General features: G+C 42.4%; 1 protein-coding gene across 1 annotated transcript in view; it reads left to right on the top strand.

The window, feature by feature from the left end:
- Positions 1 to 22210, top strand: part of BMP6 (bone morphogenetic protein 6) — a 138397-nt gene that overhangs the window by 43766 nt on the left and 72421 nt on the right. The window lies entirely within an intron of this gene.

Genomic DNA, 22210 nt, shown 5'->3' with positions numbered 1-22210 from the left:
TCTGTCTTGTCTGGATTAAACTTCAATTTGTTCACCCTCATCTAGTCCATTACTGACATATTTAGAACTAGAACAGCTTCCTTGGAAAGGAGAGATGGAGTTGGGTGTCATCAGCATACTAGTGGCACCAAATCCCAAAACTCCAGATAATCTCTGCCAGCAGTTTCGTGTATATGTTTGATAGCATGGGGGATAAGATAGTACCCTGAGAAACACCACAGGCCACAGTGCTGAACAGGAATCTCCCAGCACCACCTTCTGAAATTGTCCCTCCAAGAAGGAGTGGAGCCACTGTATAACAGTGCTTCCCAGTCCCATCTCAGACAGACGCCCCAGAAGGATACCATGGTTGATGGTATCGAAAGCTGCCGAGATGTCCAGAAGAACCAACAGGAACATGGTCTCCCTGTCCACTTCCCAGCATGTATGGTCCACCAAGCGACCAAAGCAGTCTCTGTCCCATAACCAGGCCTGAAACCAGATTAAAATGTATCTAGATAATCTGCCTCATCCAGAAATTCCTGGAGCTGAGAAGCCATACATGCTCCAGCACCTTGCCCAAGAATGGAATATTGAAAATCGGCTGGAAATTATCCAGTACTGTGGGGTTCAGGGAGGGCTTTTTAAACAAAGGTCTTACCACCACCTTTTTAAAGGAGAGATGGAATCACACCTTGCTGTAAAGAGGTGTTCACTGCTACTCTTACTCATTCAGTCAGTTCCACCCCCCCCCCCGGCTGCTTTTATAAGCCAGGAAGGGTAAGGGTCCAGCATACAAGTGGTAGGCCTCGCCTCTCCAAGGATCCTATCCAGATCCTTGGACTTTACAGATTAAAATGGCCTTGTAGGCCCCTTCCAACCCTACTATTCTATGATTCTATGAAAAAGTATCCATTATAACTTTGGCTGGGGCCAAAGTTACATACACCGGAATTGTATCGACTATGTCATCCAAGTTGGATGGATACAATGGATTTTATCTGCAAAGTGTCATGCAAATTGGTCCCAACAGACTTTATTATTATATCAAGAGAAAATTATCTGAAAACTTAGTGGCAGCCACTGAAAATGATTATTTTTTATGATTAAGATTTCCCCCCCAAACTAAACAACGAGTACTTAACAACAAAATAAACAGATTAAAAATGTCTTTACAGCCTTCATCCCCCTACCCTAACCCACCAAACAGAGTAACAACATCAGTACAAAATGTTACCAGTCTAGTAACTGTATAACCCAACCCCTTTTCTGCATAGCCCAACCTTTCATCTGCACAGATCCAACCTGGGTTCTTTTTCTTGGTCAAGGTAGACTGTGATGCTAGAATGAGACAAAACAGTGGCAACTGCCCTTTACGTATACAGAAGGTAGAATGTCCAGGTTAGTGAACTCACTCCATACATGACACATTTAGGCACAACCCTATGCATGATTATACAGGAAAAAAGTTCTAGAACTCCCAGCATTCCTCAGCCAGGATATTTTTTTCTCCAATGTGCAAGGCTTTCAGCAAGAGACAGGATCTGAAACCACTTGTGCATGCACATTTCACTTGGATTTTTAAAGTACATGCAGTGCGTTTTACTATGCAGACCAGTGTTGTTTCACACATTGTCAAAAAAGCAGAAACATACTGGGCAAACATCATAGGGATATCCAGGTTAATGGTATCTAGGATGTGCTTTTATGTGGCGCTTGTTAAAATGGCTTCTTGGAACACCAGAGAGAGAATATCATTCCATTGCCTCTGATGATTTACAGCTCAAATGCCAGACAGGACACAGAGGCCTGAACAAAACACGAAAGTGGTTGTGAATGACATGTGGTGGGTTATTAGGTTGAGATAACAAAATAAATAGACATCAGCAAGAAAGAGGAAGCTTCCATTTCAAGTGAGTAGTTTTGAGATTTGTGTGTTTAAAGATAACTTCATTCCCAGAGAGAAGTGTTTTATTGCCGTCCTCATTCAAATGTGGAAACTGAACTATATATTTTACAGAATGAAAACAAAGATTAATTTTCCTTAAGTCTATAAACAAGACTCCTTACAATTCATTCTTTGGTCTCATGAGAACTTTACTATCTGTTCTAAATTGTACTTTTTAAGATGAGCAGCAACTGCAAGAAATACTGTCCCCTCACCCCAGTTTTAAGAGTATGGATTGTTCCTACATATGTTGAACTCAGGGCACATATACTACATGTAAACATAAGGTCCAATTCATGGATTCAAGGAAGGCTAAGGAGGTGAGGCACATGAGCAGGGAACAGAAGGTATTATCCTGCGCTCAGGTTCTACAGGCTTTGAGGTATGTGTGAATAGGGCGGCTGAATTTGTTTAAAAAAAGTTTTGACTGATGGCAGCTTCAAAAAGGTGTTTTCCTGTAGAATGGTACTCCATGCATTATTTCATGTCAGCAAGTTTACTCAAGAGAAAATCATTATTTTTCCAATTGCCTAAATATTGCCAGTGTTTCCTAGATGTTGTGCAGTAAAATTCATCAGATTTTACATTTTCAAGTGTTTCCTCCAGTATCTAACGCTGGGCTTATACATCATTTGGAGTTTCAACTAACTTAAGCAACTGGTTGAATTCAAGGAAAAAGGACATTTAGAACTGAAATGAAGTACAGGTTGATTTAAGATGTGTCTTCAGAAGCTGGACATGAACCTTCTATGAACTTTAGTTTTAATACTTTGTTGTTTGAGCATCACAAGAAATCAATTGCCTGCTTTCCCTGCAGCTACTAAAGAAGTGGAGAAGAACTTCAGCCATTTTCTCATGAATAAAGCTGCATGTGTCGTAACTCTGGTTATTCACATGAAGTATTAGCAAGAGATTGGCATCACTGGGCACCTGCTGAAACCCGTGCCCAATAGTGGGCCCACTGCCAATCCCAGGAGCTTTCTAGCCCCACTGCTTCACCTCTCTGCTCTCTCAGCTTGTCCTCCCACATCCCCCCAAACAAGAGAACAGTGAGAGGAGTGAGAAGAAAGAGGATTAATATCTGCACATCTTGCCCTTTCACTCTGGGAAGTGATCTGGATTGGTCCAGAGGAAGGAGCAAACAAATAGGCAGCAACAATAGCAGCAAGGAGGAAGAGTTGGGTGCAAATGAGGGTGGAGGTGATAATTGAGGACACTTTCCAACCTTCGCTTCATTTTCTGTTGATGGATACTTTGTTTTTGTCTCAAGACTTGATTTGTGATAGCCAGCATGTGACAGCTGTTTCATACAAGCAAGCTACCATGGGAGTGTTGTGGTTATGTGTTGGCAGAACAGTTAGCAAAATAGCAGGGGTAATTTGTCTTCTAACTGTCCTATCCAGTTAGCAATGCCACAGAACTCCATCAGAAAGAACTTGATTATACTGCATAAAAGTCTTGAATCACTAAGATCCAAACTTCTGGTGATCTGTGTCTTAACACGGAAAACATATACACACTAGAAATATATGTGTTGAGTATTTGAACCAATCTTTCTTCTTCCTTCCGACCTCTGTAAGGATGCTTCCAGAGAGGCTTTTAGTATGCAGTCACCCTGCCTCATTCATTAAATTTTACAGGTGGATTGGTCAAGACAACGAGCATCTCTACACCAGCCTAAAATCCTGCCTTTTAAGTGGGGCTTTCTGCTTCCATTTTAAATGGAGGATCACAACGACTCCCTTTTTCACATGCTTCCTTTCCCCCCACCACTTTCCCCCTCCTTCTCCCCATATCTGAGTCTTCCATTATCTTTCATTGATCTCGCTCCTCTTCTTGCTGCTTTTACTCTTTTCTCGGAGGAAACTGAAGCAGAACACAACGGGGTAATTTGATAACTCATTATCTGCGATCTATTTAAAAATGGAACAAAGGGCATTTAGTACAGGAGATGCCTTGAATGATCATGGCGTCATGTAAAGAGCCAGTGAACTTCCGTGAAGGAGCAATCTCAATTGCAGGATAAAAGCTTCGTGTGAAGAAAGCCCAACATTGTCTTCCATTTGCAGTCTTCCTGTGTTTTCCCACCACTTCCTCTGTCTTTCTTTCCTTACCACAGAAAACCTATTAAGGAGGGGAAGATTGATTAGTTGCACAATGTTTTGTTTTTTACTGCTAGTACTAGGAGCCCTCTGTCTAGAAGCACCCTAAGTGACAGATTCAGAGGATATGCACATCTGAGCCTCTCTCCAGGATACCTAATACCTGGGGCTAGATCTGCCATTAGAATTCTACTGAGTTCCCCTACACCCTGTCCATTCATAATGTCCCCACTTTGGGGTCAGATTCACTACTACCTTAATAATGGGCACTGTCATCATATCTTCAAACTCAAAATCATTGAGGCTGAATTAGGGGGGAAAGCCAGCAAAGTCTTTGTCATAGCATGACTGTGTACCTTAATGCAAAAGTAATTCAGACTGTTTCTTAGTAATTTTCTGTGAATATGTGTGTGTGTTTTTTTAAAGGGGAGTGAAATACGATGTTTAGAGACAAAACTTAATTCCTTTGTTTTGCTGGGATGTGCCTGAAAAAGCAGTGATCAGTGGTTTGTGAAATGGACGGTACATAGTTGTGGGTAGCGTAGGAGGTTGGGCTGCACATGAAATCAGAAATTGGTGTTTTTAAAAAGCCAGACTGGTTTAGTCACCTATGTTGTTCTTATGTCTAAATGCTTACTCAAAGGAAGAGATGAACTTTATTCTTTTATTTTATTTAGGTACAGCCCTTCAGACTTCTTTTTAAAATCCCAGGTGAACTTCAGTCCAGATGCCCTGGCTGCATTCATTCCAATACCATGTGAACTGCGGAAAGCTTAGTCATTTAAGTTTCTACTAGCTGTGGTGGGTTTGTTTGTTTTTTGTTCAGCCAGGAAGTTTGGTTCTTTCCAGAATGTACAGTTGTCCTGCAATTCAGGTGACCTGAACAGACTTTAATAGTGCAATCCTATACACATTTTCTTGGAGGTAAGTCCTATTAGCTTAGATACAGACTCACTTACTTGAACGTTGTTCCAATTGAAATCAATGGGACTTAAGTTTAAATAATGGCTAATTGTCACACTGATTCCCATGAACTATGTTCAACTGACTTAATCTGGATCTAACCCATTTAGTTCAGTGGAGCTTATCCACAGAGAAATGTGCACAGGATTTGCAGCCCAAGAGGAAAAAAGCACCTTGAGAGCTTTCTAGCACTCAATACTTTTTTTCAATTGAAAATTTCAATAACCTTCAACAATAAAAAATAACAGAGATAATAAATCATTTTTAAAACTTAGAGAAGGAAGTAAGTGATTTTAGTTTGAAACCAGAGGAAGAAGAGTGGGATGAACTGTGGTAGTGTCATATGACTGCTGCTGCTAAAAGAAAATACCCTTTGTTTAATTTAATCATTATATCATACACCCATATCATATATCATATTTATGATGTGACTGTGATGGCTTCCTTGGCTTGGACCTTGTCTTCAGGTCACACTCCTTTTCTCATCTAATTGTTTTTATTTGTTTGTTTTGGCTCCATCCTGTTAACCTGTTCTCTGACCATATTTCTGGGTGTGTTCTTTACTTACCGTTTGCTGACATTCCCAGTTCTGTTGCTGGTTATGACCAAGTCAGACGGCCTTAGTAGATATGAATTCTCATTAGAACTGAGAATGTGGCAGAATTTGATCTAGGGATGGCATGTCAGTTGATTGGGACAAGTCAGATATTGCTAGTTAACTACCTATTATTGATCGTGGCCAAATATTCCATGAACTCCAAAATGCCACTGTCTAGGTAACAGCTGACCTTTTAGAATTTCATTATGGTGTCATTTGTGGGCAAGGACAGGGGTGAGTGCTGTTTGCTCCCTAATCCTGCACAAGTTAGGGACAAACCTAGCAGCATAGCAAAGCTTCTTCATATTGGCCACTTGCTGTAACACCAGGGATTTCTAGGGACACAAGCAGACTCAGTGGAATAGCCTTAAACCACTCATGACTCAATTTGGCTTGTTACAAGAACAAGGGAGTACCCCCTCCATTTGATCTGGCTGTCTATTCTGTAAAGCTCCTTTGAGAAATTGGAATTAGTTCTAGAAAAGCAACAGTTGTTGAAAGAACTGAGGATACTGGTTCAAGGAAAACACATGAGATAGAGACATTGTGAGGGAGACATTAAATTATGGAGAGTCAGGGAAAGCCCATTTCATTTGCTAAATTATCTTTTGTGTTACTCGAACAAAGTTAATGCTTAAAAAAATAACTTGACCAATATTTGGCAGGTTAATTTACCAAATCTTTTTTGGGTGGCTCAAATGCACAAATAATAATTTGACCACATTCAACCACTTTTCTGGATAACCATCAGTGTGCTGTGAGATCAAGTGATGTAATGAGCCAATGAGCTTTTCACCACTTGCTTAGCTGTAACTCCCTTTCCTTGAGGTTGCTGTACATAGGGTGTTGAATTTTGATCTAAACGAATAAGCCTTAAACTTGCTAAATCTGACTGCAATACAACGCACAAAAAGAAGGATGTAACCATTTTATACAAACCTCTTTTGATGGGAACCTAAAATAGAGTGACTTTGAGAAAATGAAGGGCATAACTACATGTTACCCACAAAAAGCCTGGTAGCTGATTTCCCAGGAAAAAGCAGGATGGGAGGAAATGCTTGGAGTGGAGAAGCTGTGTCCGTATGAGTATCGGGATGCTTTAATCTTTTACCTGTCCATGTCTCTGCTCCGAATCCTACTCTGTGGCAGGATTTCAAATGTGTGTTTGCCTTTCCAAACAAGTTGGAATATTGGAGGAGTGGAATGTGGGCTTTTAGAAGGGAACAGCATAGAGAAGTGCAGGAAAGGCATAAGCACCTCTCCAGACTACATTATATTCCAGTTCTCGTCCTGCAGCTGCTTTTCCCTAGTAAAAGCAGCTGTTGGGCTTTTGTTTCATGTGTATTTGTAACATGTAGTTCTCTTCTCACTGATTGTGTCAGCATTGCTGTACCAACAAATAAATGCTTCGGATGAGATGGTGCAATCAGTGTACCAATGCAACATCCTAAATAAAGAAGTTGATGTCAGTGCTACAAGCAGAAAAGCTGGTGCAGATGTTTTGCAAAAAGGTGAAAGAACTTTTCCCCCAATAATATACCATTGCCCTACTATATCAAATATCTAAACCTTCAGGATCATGTGCCCTGATCTGGGTTTAGCCAGTTGTTTAAGCTATATCCTTCCCTAGCTAACCATGTTTCTGTATGGCCTTGGGATTGTTTGCTGCCTTAGACTAGAAGAGGGAATCAATGGTCACATTATTTTGGATCTAAGCATTAACCTCGTGGACAAAGTTTTGTTGCATAATTGGGCCTCTATATACAGCTACTAAGGGAGTCTGTGGGGCTGGCTCAGCTGTACTGTCTAAATGGCTAGCTTCCTTGCACCACTGCAAAATTATTCTGGAGGGAGAATGACTTGACCTTCCAGGGATGCTTCCTGTCCTTCCAGTTGTGCACTGCAGTGGTGAACTGCCCACGCAAGAACCTGCCATACAGATGTTGCCCTAAGAAACACAAGCAATAACTCCCACTCCTAGAAGAATGTATGACAAGCAAGGACAGAGTATCATTGTGCTAGAGGTTTGGATCTGGAGCCCAGGTGGGTGACTGCAAAATCTCTCTGTGTGCTATGTGTTTGAGTTGGCAGCAGCAGTAAACAGATGAGTAAAATGAGTAGGAGACACAAGAATGTTACAGAATGAATGAATGGCTCAGCCTTACCAGATGAGTAACTATGTGGAAGAATTAGTAAAGAGAATTGACTGAGGGGTGTCTAGGCAAGTCAAAAGTCAACCTGTGCCTGTTCTAACATTACTATACCAGCCTAAAATCCTGCATTTAAAATGGGACTTTCTGCTTCCATTTTAAATGCAGGATCACAACTGACTCCCTTTACATACTCTCCCTTTTCTCTCCCCTTTCCCCCTCCTTCTCCCTGTATCTGAATCTTTCATTATCTTTCATTGATCTCACTCCTCTTCTTGCCGCTTTAACTTTTTTCATGGAGGAAACTGAAGCAGAACACAATGGGGGTAATTTGATAGCTCTGCGATCTATTTAAAAACGGAACAAAGGGCATTTAGTGCAGGAGGGTCATGGCAGGGTCACTGCGTCATGTAGAGAGCCCGCAAACTTCCTGAAGGAGCAATCTCAATGGCAGGATAAAAGCCCAGTGTGAAGGAGCCCACGGGGCAAGGTGTCTTGGCAATGAGTCTGCAGGTGATGAGAAACATAGAGAGTTCTCAAAGTTGTATTGTTCTTACATACAATTAAACAAAATTTCAGAGGAACCATGTTTCCACTGATCACACCCTCCCTTTGATTGTGTTGTTTCCATTGCATAAACTCAATATTGCACATACAGAATTAAGTTATGTCACTAATCCTTGAATTCTATAGATTTGAGCAGATTTGACAGTTCAGAAGTGGCATGTGTTACCTTTGCTACAGTGGCTTCTTGTGAGAGTCATAAGAAAATAAGAACTGTCATGCTGGGTTAGATCAAATATCCATCTAGTATTGCATTCTGTTTCCAATAGTGACCAGCCAGATGCCTTCAGAAAGCTTACAAGCAGAATGTTTGATACTTGCAGGTATGCTTCCTTTGAATGTGAAGGTTCCATTTAGCTATGTAACTGATAAGATTCTACTTTAATAATTACAAAGTGGCTAAAATGTGTCACAGAGAGGAATTGTTTGCTACTTTGAAGACGAAAATGACCAGCTTACTTTAATTGTGTAGTATTTTATTATTTAAGGGTGGAGGTGTTATTGTTTTTACTAAACGATTTCCAGCATTTCCAGCCAGTTTTTCCTTTAAAGAAAAAAGAAAGTGATCTTCTGAAGTGGCTAACAATAGTTAACAACAATAAATTAAAACATACATTAAAACATAAACATCATAACAAGCCCCCCAGAAGCAATAAAATAGTCCATAAAACAATTCATAGCAACAAACAATAAAAGAGCAACAGTTGCAATTACTAAAATTAGCACTAAAGTTGCAGTTAGTTATAAGCTGCAGAGGTAGTCACCTATGTGGCAGGTCAGCTAACAGAGGAATCAGAAAATGTCCAAGTTTTCCTAATGAGGAAAAAAGGTGAGATTCCTAATGAAAATAACTTGAAATGTTTTGGAGAAGCTGGCCCTGTACAAAAGGCACTGGCCATACTTGAACTGAAATATTATAAAGGTTGCAGGGCAGCAAGACTAGTTACTCAACTAATGCAGTTATTACAAAAATAAACAGAATATGTGTATAGTTAGTACTGAGATAAGACTGCAATTATTTGGTTAAATTTACAGAGAAGATAGGATTATGGGAAGGACAGATGGAACATCATGGAAGTGATCTAGGAAGAGAAGCAAGGGAACTGATGCTGCATAAGGAGATAGGAGTGTGATAGACAGACACAGGAGGAGCCTAATCAGTTTAGAAAGAGACTGAAAAAGTAAATAACATCTCAGCTTGGGTGACATGGGCTGTGTTTCCACCAGCGATTTACTCCAAACTGGCTGTGCAGTGAGGTCTATGTGCTTCCATGACGTTCTGGCCATTCAACCCCAGCGCCGCATTTTATCGCTGAAAAACCGCTTCTTCTGAGACTGCTTATAGTCCGACTTTTCCAGCTTACCGCGGCTTCATTGCTGACCTGTTTCCATAATCACACTGGGTCTGATATCATAGTCCTGCTCATGGGCATGTAGCCCAGCCTTTGTAGGTGTGTCGATCTGACCTCCATGACCCAACCCTTTCCCTTCCTTTTTTCCAGACGTTTCATTGCCATTTTGGAGCAGGATGCTGAGGGAGCAACTTTTAAAACATCATTGAAAAGAAGTGCTAGAACACAGCCCATGACCCCCAGTCAAGGGGGTGTTTTCTCCCATTGTGCTGAATGAGGCTTGCCCTCTCAATGACCACAGAAATGACAGAGAAGCCCCGCAATTGACATGGCACATATCAAAGCCCTCAATTCTTGAAATGCGATTAAATGCAATCTCGAGGATTTGGTCCATTTCTTTAAGACATAACTCATTCACACAGCTTGCATGTAGAGATCCTGTGCGTTAAAATAGGGGCTGGTTTTGCTCTCTTTCCCACAACAAACCCATTAGTGTCTCCTCAGAAGTAACTCCCATTGTGCTCAATGAGGCTTGCTCCTGAAATGCAGGTGCATCTGGACTTTCAGGGGAAAGGAGCAAGCGGGGGGGGAGAAGGGGAAAGCCTTTTTAAAAATCCCGTACTCCTCCATTAGCTTCTCCTTCCATTGTCCTGGAAACATGGCCAAGGAGGCGGGAACACTGAAGTTGTGTGAAGGAGACGGGGAGATGATCCTGGAGGGAGCAGTCAGGCAGAGATGAAAAGATGCACATATAAGCACCCGTTTTAGGGGCAAGAGAGCCAGTGTAGTGTAGTGGTGAGAGTGACGGACTGGGAGCCGGGAGATCTGGGTTCTAGTCCCCACTTGGCCATGGAAGCTCACTGGGTGACTTTGGGCCAGTCACAGACTCTCAGCCCAACCTATCTCACAGGGTTGTTGTTGTGAGGATACAATGGTGAGGAGGAGGATAATGTAAGCCGCCTTGAGTTCCTTGCGAGAGGGAGAAAGGCGGGGTATAAATGCAATAAATAAATAAATAAATAAGAAAGAAAGAAAGTTTAAAGTGGTGTGGGACACAATGCTTTGATTTTTCGCTCCTTCTCTAAAGCAAAACAAAAGGTCTGGGAAGGCAAGGAGGAGACACGCCAGAGTGGGAAACTTCAGCAGGGGCGAGGGAGGGGGGAATCGGAAACAGGAGGAGGCGGGAAAGCAGATGGGGTAAGCAGACCCAACCCACTCCAAAAAGACTCCACCCAGCCACCAAGAGAATAATGCAATTAGGGCTCTGTGGAAACAGCGCAGACCACCAGGGTACAACGATGATAAACCGGGTGTTTTAGGACATGGAAACACGCACGAGAGAAGATGCGATTGGGGAAACATCACAACGAAGTTGGACAAGAAGTGAAGCTGATAGTGTGGAGACACACCCATGGATAGCTGCTCAGAAAGTCAGAGAAGTAGAAGAGGAAACAGAATTAGAAAGAGAAAGGAGACTAGAGCATAAATATTACCTCACTCATGCAAAAGGGGTAGGACTGTTCCTCAGGGCTTCTGCTGTAAACTGGGAGATTGTCCTTTGTACCAGAACCAGGTGGGGAAGGTTGCACTTTCTGGAGGTCCTGTGCCTTTTAAATAAAGGAAAGGTAGTATACCCTACCAACCTATTTTTCCCAATGTGGTCAGTCCTGTACTACATCATCAGTTCAGGCAAGATGGAAACTCTGAGTCAGGGGTGGGTGACTTGTGGCCCTCCAGATGTTTTGGCCTATTGCACCTGTCATGCCTCACTATTGGCTATGCTGCCTAAAGCTGATGGGAGTTGTAGGCCAAAACATCTGGAGAGCCACACGTTACCTATTCCTGCTCTAAATCAAAGCCCTAGGGAAACACTTTAAAATTCTGGTAGGGTGTGCTCTGCTTGGCAACACTAGAGTGAAACTTTTCTCCGTCACAATACTAGAACCTGGGGTCATCCCATTAAATTGAATTGTGGGAGATTTAGGACACACAAAATAACCTTCCAATGAGCACTCAGGGTTGATTTCCTTTAGGATGGACTGATTTGACCTCCTTGCAGTCCAGCGGGACTCGTAAGAGTCTTCTCCAGCACCACAGTTCGAAAGCATCAATTCTTCGGCGCTCAGCCTTCCTTATAGTCCAGCTCTCACAGCCATACGTTACTACTGGGAAAACCATAGCTTTGATTAGACGGACCTTTGTCGGCAAGGTGATGTCTCTGCTTCTGACTATGCTGTCTAGGTTGGCCATAGCTTTCCTCCCAAGGAGCAAGCGTCTTTTAATTTCATGGCTACAGTCACCGACTGCGGTGATCTTGGAGCCCAAGAAAGTAAAATCTGTCACTGCTTCCATTTCTTCCCCTTCTATATGCCAGGAAGTGATGGGGCCAGATGCCATGATCTTCGTTTTTTTAACGTTGAGTTTCAAACCAGCTTTTGCACTCTCCTCTTTCACCCTCAACAAGAGGCTCTTGAGATCCTCTTCGTTTTCTGCCATTAGGGTGGTATCATCTGCATATCGGAGGTTGTTGATAATTCTCCCGGCAATCTTAATTCCGACCTCTGATTCATCCAACCCGGCATTTCTCATGATGTACCCTGCATATAAGTTAAATAAGCAGGGTGACAATATGCAGCCTTGTCGTACTCAAAAGTGCACGACAGGTGAGAGAGAGAGTGTATGCAAACAGGGCTTATTCACATAGTGCCATAGTTTAGGTTGGTATTATGTCTGAACTGACTATCATTAATAGCAAACAAGCATCATGGAAAGATGCTTGCCTTCCAGTACTGATATTCATCTGAAATATGCACATTCAGCTGTGCAGGAGAATTCTGGATTTGTTCCAGGATCCCCTCTTAGTTCATGCAGGGCAGGAGGGAGGCCTGTCCAATGGTCCACATACCAGAATATTCCATGGGGATCCATAGCAAATATGAAGAGGTTCCCTAGCAGAACTGCAAGGGTTATTCAGCAGATGAGTTGACATGGAAAGGTCTCCCTAATAGTTTGAGAACCACAAAGGTTCAGTAATAAGTAAACAATCAATCAAACAAAAAATGTCTGGTTTATTGTCTGATTTTCCTGCTTCCACAATCTCTATTTCAAGCCCATTTTAAAGAGATATCTGAAAAATTTTAAACAACACCAGAACAAGAATACCACAGTAAGTTCAACAGACAAATCAGATGTGCCTTAGCATACATCATGTTCATGGAGATGGTATGCAAAGTATGCCATGTATGCAAAGTTAATCTGTTTTTAATTTTATGTATGTTTTGTATTTTTTATATATATATTATGGTTTTAATTTTTTTTCCCATAAGCTGCCCAGAGAACATATTGTTAATGCGTATTATTATAAAGTGCTGTAAATAAATATAAACACTGACTGCAGCCTTCTGTGTTGTGATAGGGGGCATCAGTGCTGAATATGTTTCTCAACTTTTTCATGTAGAGGGTGTTTTTGAAGGTAGAATTTGTGCTCGCAAAAGAAAATTATCTGTGAAAGTGCAATCGCAAAATAAACTTATGACACTTATATTGCTTGCTTCCTCAACTACATAAATGAATTTTCAGCCTAAAAGTTTGTTATAGCAGCGCAAGGAAAGTTTGTGTGTGTGTGTGTGCGTGCGCGCACGTGTGTGTGTAGCCTTTAGGAAATTTACTAGGTCATACAGTAATCTTTATATTCAAAGCTCATTGTTTAGAAACCTTTCTGCAACAAGGTGAAAATGCACATTTGAAGACTAATCATACTTTTTACAAGGGCAGATGAGAAGAATCGCAGCAGCTTGTTGTTAATGTCATTTTGATTTTTAGACACCCCCCCCCCACACACACACACACACTTTAAAAAAATCTGTTTATGGTGCAGGAGAATGTGTCTGAAAAAACACTTGTACATAAAACAGCTGTTAAATGAATCTCCACACACTGAGATCAAGAGAACGTGAAGAAATATGTATTTCCAAAGACCTCTCTGCCAACTTGGATCCTCCTTCAGAAAATAAATACAATCTTGCTACAAGTTTTTGGTAACTTAGTTACTGAAAAATAAAATGAGCTACTTAAGACTTTAGAAGCTAACATTCCCTCCCCTCTGAAGTCTTAAGCTCATGCATAGAACTGAGTGGAAAATATGCATTTTGGATTTAAATAAAGTAGTTGTGGAATGTGATTGTGTGTGACCTAACTAGCAGCTTCCAGTGTGTGTGTGTGTGTGTGTGTGTGAGAGAGAGAGAGAGAGAGAGAGAGAGAAGTATAGCAATCTCTACACGGTAGTTGCAGGGTTCTTAAACGTTTTCTTGGTGAGACTCATGGAGGGCTGATTAGTACTACCTTGGGTGAGAGCTGAAATAGGTTTACATTATCCATTGCCTATTCTTCCCCCTCAATTTGGGCCCACATTTTATAGCCCATCAATGACAAACCATAGGAAGCCCTTTAGAAGCATCAAATTGGGATCTAGGTAAGCAATGAAGTAATGAGGTGGTGTATTCATTGTCCACATAGATCAATTCCACATAAGGAATTTATCATTTTATCAGTGCATGTACAAGTACATGCCTGAGTCCATCTATCTGCCTTAGGTCAAGGGCAGTGAGGTGGGGGGATCTGTTTGTTCTTCTCTAAAGTATAACAACTAAGGAAAAAATGGTCAACTCAGTGGTGTTCAATGAAGTTCCAACTTTAAGCAGTCTAAAAAGGCATGGAGCAGGACCACTGTATATTTAAGACCCCCATAGAAAACAAGCCCAGGGCAGGGGGAAACTCTTGGAAAAATAGGAGACTGATCCCAACACTACCAATCAACACTGAGTTGCAGAGCACATGTTGTATTCAGTCTTCATCTGGATCATACAGAGAACTGTGTTGTGATATAAAGACCAGGGAAGAGATTACATTCACCAAAAAGTTGCCCTTGCTTCTTTGGGGAGGCCCTTTCAGCATTTGAGAAATATTAGAGTAATTAATGAAATGCATTTAAATCTGCTCCAAGGTATGTAAAAACCATCAGAAGCCTTTTTAAAGGAAAGGCACTGTCATCAAGAACTTGGCTGTGTCTTCTCAGTCTCAGGACACAGTCTTGAAGAAACATCAGGCCCTAACTTTGCAGAAGCTAATTAGGTCTGGTCAGCATCTGCATGGGAGGCTCCCAGCAAATCTTATCTCTGCTGCCTTGAGATCCATAGCTCGTTGCTAGAACACATGTTTTCCATGCACAAGGTCCCAGGTTTAATCCCTGGCATCTCCAGGTAGGGCTGGAAAAAATCCTCTGCTTGAAACCCTGGAGAGCCGCTGCCAGTCAGTGTTGACAATACTGGGCTAGATGAACTAATGTTCTGACTCAGAATAAGGCAGCTTCCTGTAGTCCAGATAGGCAATGTAATAGATAGAATGTAATAAATAAATAAATAAATAAATAAATAAATAGATAGCTTTCCCCTTTTTGAAATTACTTTCTGGGACAAGGAAAGGGAAACTCCCCTCCTTGCTCTATTAACTCATGTACTACTTCTTTCCATGTCTACACAAACAAAGAATAGCATATGAATTACTAGAGAAGTTCTCTAGTTAATCTTTTCTAGCAGCAGACTGAGTGAGACTTGATGGAAGAGATGATAATGTGGTATGGAGGGTCGACTTCATCCTTCCTCTGATCTTTGGAAGATCCCATCTATATCTAGTCAGTTTCACGCCCAAAGGGAAACTAGTTTTCCCTCTTAAAATAGATTAGAAGCAACTCTGTCCAGAAGGGTTGCAGCCTTGAAAGAGCAGGCTGAATTTTTCTTCTCAAGCAGATCTGCTGGTGGGAAAGAATTCAGTCACCATGTCACTTGAAATGGCAGGTTGTGACATCTAGTCATGAGTAATGGTCCAAGCCTGCCAATTCAAGCAGCAGCTTAACTGCTGGGGGCAGAGCAACATCAGAAGGGACGTTGTAGGGCACATGAGTACTTTCTAAAATCTGGTGTTCACTTCCCAGAGCTCGGAAGGGAAAGTCCTAATCAACGACATTACAGGCTAGACATGATGGCAGCAGACTAATGCTGTCACCCAATTAAATAAATCTTGGTTGATTAATTGTATGGATTGGGGGGGTGATTATTCAGTTTAATTCATCTGTTACATTTGCATATGTTCTGAGCAAGCAGCTTATTCCTTTGTATATTCCTCTGTACATCAACTGAAGCAGGCTTCCCCAACCTACTGTCTTCCAGATGTTTTGGACTACAACTCCCAGCATATCTAACCATTGGGCATGGTGGCTGGGGCAGATAGGAATTGGAGTCCAATACAATGGAAGAGCACCAGGTTGGGGAAGGCTGCTTTAGTTGATGTACACATTTGTCATAGCAGGTGTCCTCTAAGACCTCCAGATGTTTTCAACTTCAACTCCTGTTAGCCCCAGCCAGCATAGGCCATGGTCAGGAATACTGGGAGTTATAGTCCAAAACATATGGTGGGCACCCAGATGGAGAAGGCCGATCTAAGAAGAGGCATTTCCTCCTGTGTGAGACAGAAGGCGGAATGCCTCTTAAGGATCAAAAGAGCCTGACAGACTTTGTCTGCCTGGTCACTTGGTGCCTGACTGATGAGGCATTGCTTGGATGATGTGGAGGGGGATGTGAAGGAGAGGGCCTAAAAGTCTGATGCACAGCATCATCACTTGACTAGGGGGAAAGACAAGAGGTCCCCCACAACTCAGAAAAGCTCCCAAGTAGCCAAGGTGGTTGTGCCTGGAGCCAAAGTAGTTCCTGCTTGAAAAATAGTGAAGATCACCGCTATAGGCACTTACCTAAAGTAAGTCCCATTAAACATATTAGGATTTACTTTTGAGAAGACATGCATAGGGTTGCACTATAAATCTGGAAGCTTCCTGCAGACCCATCTCTTTAAATGTGGGTCTATCCCAGACTGCATAAACTGGGGTCTGGAAGCCTAATTTTAAAAGCAAAAGAGTCACACAGGTGAGCTTACCTTCTTGTAGCTTGTCTCCCCTTCCCCCAAGTGCCTTTTTCCTAGTGGGACTTTGGCAGGGATTGGGTGGAAACTTCCTTTGGGGAATCAACTATGAAGAAGTAAGCCATGGGTGTGGGACAGGATTTCGTATATTTCACTACATGCCACTTTTGCTTTAAAGCAGGACTTGCAGTTTCCACTTTATGCATGATAAAAACCTGCATTTTCAGAGGAGAGGCTGCCACTACCACATCCCTTTACCAGCTGTTCCCATGGCACATCTTGGGAAAAACAGTTGGTGCAGCCACATCCATGGGATCCGCATGAGTGCAGTTTATTGTTACAGGCCACTTATCTGTAGTAGTTCCTAAGTTCAGTCTGCATATTTCAATACAAGCTGAAGTTTCAACCCGTAAAATAATTCAACCCATAAAAATGGGTTTCAGCATAGGAACACTTCTGTACCAGACCTCCTTCCTGCAGGTTTGTTTCATGTCTGAGTGTGTTCTTTCCAGTAGACTGAAATTCACTGTAAAGTCATATCCCTTTAAAGTTCCTCAGGAGTGCAGTACAGATGTTTTTACAGTTCATTTCCAAACAGCTGCCTTTCCTTTCTTTGGTCTGTTTTCCCTTATTTATCAAATCCCTTGGGAAGGCTGTTGGCTTGAAACTTTGGCAATTGTTTCCTCAGTGAAAGTATTTGAAAACTGTATAGAGTGATTGCTTCACAAATAGCACCTGTTACTACAGTAGGTTTATAGATTTAACAGGTTGTTGTCGGGAGCATCGAGGATTTGTGCGTGTGTGTGTGAGAGAGAGCATATGCATGAATATTCTGTAGATTCCATTGGCTTCCCCCAGTGACACGCCTGACATATCTAACATTCCATAAAACAATGCAGAAGGAGATGGGAAAGCACTCATTCACAAATGGAGAAAATGCTTCTCAGGCTGTGTATCAAAGGCTGAGACCCACACCCCTGCATTAGGGGAACCTAAACCAAAGTTTTCTTTAAGGGCACACCACTGTAACAGTTTAGTTGGCTTATCTTACAGTTTCCCAAAGTTTTGATACCAGGGTCTCAGTTTTCTTCTGAGTTAAAAATAGAACCACACCTCACCATAATTTGTGAATATATTTCTTGATCTCCTGACATCCAAGAACAGTGGCCCACTTCCATAGATTCTGCATGAGTGCATTGTAGTATTACAGGAGCATGACTTTTCTATAAAAGTCATGTAAACGCCTTGCTGCCCAGTCAGTCAGGGTCAGGGATAAGACTGTGCTGTTTGGGGCAATAGTGATTGAAGCTTCTGGATTCTGAAGCACATATTAGTTATATAGTGTGGGCAGCATCCAGGAATTTTAGTGCATCATTTGTCCCTACCTCAGAATGATGAGGCTGAATAGGGTTCTGAGGGCGGGGGTGGGAGAGTGGTTCTTATCTCTCTTCTGCTGCAGTCAGGCTTTTAAAAAGTCTCCACTCAGACCATTTTTAAAAGCATCCATTGGTCCCTCTGGAGACTTTTTAAAAGCACTATTACAGTGAGGGAGGGATGTGTGCATATGAATGTATGAGTGTGCTGTGATTGTGAGTGAGTGAATGGGGTCTGGGCAATCATGTTGGAGTCACATTCCAGCAGTGGGGTGGCCCTACTCAATGCTGGCATGTGGCCCGCAATGTGCTTGCCCAGAACCAATTCAGTCCTTGGGCGAAAAAAGTTTCCTCACTCTTGCCATAACATGTCTTCTGTTTGTGATGGACATCATGAGGTTGACTAAGGTCTAGCTTTCACAGAAGTGGTAAGCCTGTGTCTGGGCTGTACCGTGTAAGACTGCAGGTGGGACATTGGGGCTGCATAATTGGATTACTCTCTCTCCAATAAAATAAAATAAAGTCCCTGCATGTAGTAAACTATTTATCAGGGGAAAGAGTTCTAGTCTAGGCTTTTTGAGATGCTAGTTTTCTGTGCATGGGTTTTTTCCCCACATAAAAGCATTCAGTCCTGTCTTTTCCTTGTTCTGTTTCCATAAGCTAAATTCACTCCCCAAAGCTTACTGAGGCAAACAGCAGCTTTGGGAAGAGGATATTTACAGTGGGAAAATGGTGTATGGGGAGGTGGTTAACCCCACCCCTCCTGGTGCTACTGCTCCATTCCAGTCTGAGACCCCTGCAGCTGCTTTTAAATCATTACAAAAACCACAATGTTGGTAGATCTGATCATAGGTAGTTTGGCCCTAAGTTGTAGATGAAAGTAATGCCTGCTTTCCAAATGCTGAGAAGCTGAGGAAGCTAAGAAATGTTGAGTATGAAACAAAGTTGACATTGTGGACTATTTAAAAAAAATATGGTTGGGAATGTGACCTCTGCTTCCTTCATGTGAGGAGGAAACAGCAGGAGAGTCGTTTTGCCCAATAACTGAAATATAGCTGGGGGGCGGGGGCACAGCTGGCTCACCATGTTGGCTCTTTAAGAATGTAGGAACTCTGTACGAGGCTAGCTGCTCAGCTATGAAGTTTACTGAGTGGCCTTGTGCCAGTCACTGTCCCAGAGTATGGGAACCACTGCAACTGACCTCCCTGACATGTTTAATTATATAATTAGAAAAGCACTTGAGGGGAAAAAGAGTTGAGAGTGACTTGCTAAGTCAACTATGTTACTGCTCAAAATGTGGGATGGGAGCACCACCTCTTCTTCATTCAGAAAATTATTTTGGAAAAGTGGCTTGCTTTTACCATTAGATGCAAGCCTAGTCATGTTGAGCAGGATTTCATTGCATTTAAAATAAACAGAGGCATAGATTTTCAGGGATACCCACTACTACTCTACTTTTGCTATTTGCTGAAGGAAGCTGTTTAGCTAAAGCTGAATATTGAACTTTTGTCTGGAATTTTGTTGAATTCCTGCTTGGAGTCAAATATCTGTGCAGCCCTTGAAAACCAAGACCGTAAACTGAGCGCAGTAACCAGAGACAGGCTTTGTCTGGAGTTGGAAATCTCCTGACATAACCCTTGGTGCTCTCCAATAAGTAATGCTCCTGGCACCTCTTGAAATGTTTCTCTTGTATCATCTTTAAGGCTCTGCTTGTGACTTGCTGTCACCACATTTGTTGGCATAATTTTTCTTGTTGAGAGCAAAAGAAAAGAAACCATCTACAAGAGAAAGCCCTGACCTGAAGCCTAGCATTCCCCCTTCCCCCAATATATCCCTTATTCATACATAGTAAGCCTGATCAGGATGTCTTTATAGGGCATAGGGAGCAGCACCTGACCTGTTCTGGACTATGGGTGAAAAATTCTTCTTTGCTGGTGTGTTCAGTTTCCCTGCATTTCCCTTCTTTGGCTACAACAGGTTGGTGGGGCAGTGGCTGAATCTCCTCTGAAATCTGTTAGGCTGCCAGCTGAATGAGCATCTCCCGACACCCTTTCACTCCTGCCTCGAACCTAAAGATGGATAAGTCTGTCCAGCTCAGTTCCACTTGGTTTCTCATTCCCCAATATTAAGTTCATTCTAACCCATTTCCATATCAGTCTGCATGAAATTCATATGTATTTTGTGAGCATTTCTCCTAATGTATGCATTTTTGTACACACTTTTCTTAATATACACATTTTTGCAAACACTTTCCCCAAATGTGAATAGTTTTGCAAGCGATTTCTGCTACTGTAGGCATTTTTGCATGCACTTCCCCCTATTTTATGTGCATTTTTATGCACTTTTTTTGATTTGCAAACTGCATCACAACATTCAGGCTTGTGACCTGCACCACAAATGTCAGGAAAGTGTAAAGGGTCATGTGTAGGTGCAGGAAGTGGGAACTTGGTAGGTTTGCATTCAAATGAGAACTGAATGAATTGGTCACCAATCTCTTCCCCAACCCGGCACTACTCTTATTACTTTGTTTCCAATAGCTGGTCACCTTGGCTTCAGCTGCCTAATGTCTTCTGCAGATGGGAACCAGAAGCCCAAATCCTCCTACAACCTGGCCAGAGACAGCAGTCCCTCGCCGCCTTGCTCTCGTTGCTGTTATTGGCCAGAGAAGATTCCACTTCTACCAAATTTTCCTGTTGTGATAAGCCAACCAATGGAAATACATACTTGGTACAACTAGCAGTTTAAAAAAACCCCACAGAGAGAAGCAATTGAGTGAGAAAGAGAGCAAGAGCGAGAGCCAGAGAGAGGGCATGCAGGAACGTGTGGCTGTACCAAGTTTTCCCAAATGTCTGAAGGATATGTGATGCCTCTATCCATGCCCTTCTCAGTACCCCACCAATATCTGAAGTGCACTTAGCAGGAATGCAGGAGAGGGCCTTCTTTGTTTAGGCTTGGGAACTCCTTTTCTTGGCAGGCCTGCCTAGCTCCTTCTCTACTGACATTCTGTTAGCAGGTAAACACTTTCCTGTTTAGACAGGCCTTTGGCCTGTTGGACTGGTTTATTTATTTTTTGCCTGCTATTGGCTAGTAGTTTTAATTGGCTGATGCTTTCAGCTGATCTTTATGTGTATTTGATATGCATTTGTTCATTTAAAACTTCAAAAGGTGCAATCCTATGCCTTTTTGGAAAGGGAAACACCCTACATCTCGCAACCTTCTCCAGTTTTCTGTCAAAACATGCATAGGATTGCACCCTCAAGCCCTAAAATATTCTAAGGGTGCCTCTACATTAAGCAAACCCTCCCCCCCCCCCGCAAAAATCCACATCCTTTCCAGAGCTTCCTGCTTTCGGTTTCTTGGGGGGATTAGGAAGGGCTCCTTTACATGGCAGACTGGTGGTTTGAACTGAGGGAGTGCCTTTCTCCCTCCCTGCCATGTGTGCAAAAGAGGGTGTGTGTGTCTTGTTTCATAGCTTAACTTCTGCTGTACTTTTTTATTGCAGGAAACCTCTGACTTACTTTTGAGTAGACATAAAATGTAAGATTGTGCCATAAGTCTGCAACCCTTGGCACACTTACATGGGAGCAAACCCCATTGAACTCAATGGGACTTAATTCTGAGCAGACATAAGATCGCCCTGTAAGTCTGCAACCCTAAGCATACTTACTTGGGAGTAAGTCCTATTGAACTTAATGGGGTGCTCTGAATCAACAGAGGACATTGCTTCTGAGCTTGGTGGGGTTGGGGATCATATGTGTCTCCCTTTGTTGCAGGGAAGCATTTTACCCTCTTCTCCCTCCAACTGAAAAATGTGCTCAAGCATTTACATGGCAGACATCTGGGAATAGAGGAAAGTCCTTCCTCAGCAAGACTTGAGCAGAAGAAGGAGTTGCAATTGGTGGGCAATTCTTGCCCTTGCGCCTGTCAAATCTGCTCCTGCACGCCCTGCAGCCCTTCCTCAATGCCTTCTGTCCTGACTGCACCCCCAACAACTGAAAACAAATGCCCACAGCAGGCAGACACAGCAGTTTCTTCCGCTATTGAAGAATTTCATGGGGAGGTCATGGCGTTCCTGTTCCATGGGCTGGAAAAAATACCACATCTTTTGCGTTTGGGGAAAACACGGGATAGGCTGGGGAAAATTGTGGGAGATGCCCTGGAGGGTAACGATGTCATCTAAGGGTGTTTCTACATTAAGCAACACCCCCCCCC

This window comes from Heloderma suspectum, chromosome 4, assembly GCF_057233095.1.
Source record: "Heloderma suspectum isolate Gila_16-S chromosome 4, 16-S_ref, whole genome shotgun sequence".
Taxonomy (NCBI): domain Eukaryota; kingdom Metazoa; phylum Chordata; class Lepidosauria; order Squamata; family Helodermatidae; genus Heloderma; species Heloderma suspectum.
This window is presented reverse-complemented; position numbering and strand designations above follow the sequence as displayed.